Genomic DNA, 1,805 nt, shown 5'->3' with positions numbered 1-1,805 from the left:
ATAAAAGAATAAACGAAATTCTAGGCGTTAATTATCAAGTCTAAAGGAGCTTTTGGGGTTTCGCTGGAAAGAAGAGAGATCGGGAGGCTTCTCAACAAAGAACAAGGCATATTCTGTGGCTTGACAACAAAGGATGAACTACATTTTTTGAATGGAATATAACAGATTTTTTTTGGGCTTCAAGAAATATACAAAAATTCTAGGGCTTTATGACAAAGCAACAAACGAGATTATGAGGTTAACTAGACAGGAAATGCATTTTAGGAATACTAAAGAGATATGCACGAGATTTTGTACACTGGTGTTCTCATAAATTCTCCAAACCCTCCATGTTGGCTTTCTGTGTATCTGTTGTGAGTATTTTCTAAGTCTACATATGCAACATATAGCTTTTTCACTGTCATGGCAAAGCACTGATCCATATACTGTCACCTTGCCTCAGTTCACACTGATCTCATACCATATTAAGAGATCTGTCATCTATGTTACTTTCTCAGTCGAAATCCTACCATACACATATCTTGATATGCTGAGTAGCATTCAGTTCTTCTAGTTTTTCCAGTCTCATCTAAAATCTTTATGCAGATTACAAAACAGCAGTTAATTCTCATCCAATCACTCAGACTTTTCCCTCGTCCAAACATACCCTACAAACCCTGATCAGCCGCAAAAAATATTTTTTTACTAACACACTGCAGCATCTCACGTGTCTTCCTGTTTTAATCTTTGTCTTCTCTTTCTTTCTTCGACCTCCCATTTTTTCATAGGTTTTTTTCAGAATTAACATTTTATTATCAAACATTCAGAAAACTATCTAAATACTTATTGCACACACATATACACATACATATGCATTCACACACATACGCACTTGCATACAAACACACATAGCATCATCCACATCCATCTCCCTGCCTGAAGTTGATGGCTTTGTAATCTTGGAAGTATGATCATGATCGCAGTCGTTTCAGTCAGACATTTTCTTGCAGTGTCTCAATAATAATAATAATAATATGGAATCTTCCTCTCTGTCGTTTCCCTTCTGGAATGGGACATTCTCCCACCTTCCTCTCTCAGTTTTTATGGCGACGCCATTGCAAGTTTGGTGCCACAGTAGCGTTCCGTCATTGTGATTGCAAGGAAGCCCAAGAGACAGATAAAGAGGAATATACAAAGGGGAGGAGTTTAAAGGTGAGGGTAAGATTAATAACAATCTTAATGTTTCTTACTTTACAAGTGGAGTAGTAAGATTTAAAATTGTAAGTGAGAAATTTTAGATTGAAAATAAATGCATGAATCGTGGATTCTTTTAAAATGATGTAATAAATTTATGAGTAAAGAAAAATTATGTGAGTGGCGTGTATGAAAAACAAGTCTATCATATACATACATACATAAATACATATAAAAAATTGTTTCTGGTCGCTCAATTTGATAGCGGTCTTTTGTCCCCAAGTGAGGTACTGATTGAAGAAAGAAAGGGTCCCTGGTTCCTTCTGACCTCTGGTCACAGACCCTCGATCCTCGGGATATTTTTTTTTTTTTTTCAGGAATGTTTGGAAAATGTCCTGCAGATCTGAAAGGACCTGATTTGGAAGAAAAAAAGGGGAGAGAGACCCCCTTGACCTCACAATAGAGCAAATGAAGGACTTCCTCCATTTTGATGAAGAGATCCTGCTGCTTCTATGAAATCCTCGTTCGGCTCTGCTGCCTCAAGGACTTTATATCCTTTTGTGGCCGAGGATTTTTGCCGATCGGGTGGGATGGGAGAGGAAGAGGGTGAACGAAAAAATCTGATTTCATTA

The sequence above is a fragment of the Macrobrachium nipponense genome, chromosome 34, assembly GCF_015104395.2.
Source record: "Macrobrachium nipponense isolate FS-2020 chromosome 34, ASM1510439v2, whole genome shotgun sequence".
Lineage (NCBI taxonomy): Eukaryota > Metazoa > Arthropoda > Malacostraca > Decapoda > Palaemonidae > Macrobrachium > Macrobrachium nipponense.
The sequence above is the reverse complement of the archived record's forward strand: the minus strand, read 5'-3'. Positions refer to the sequence as shown.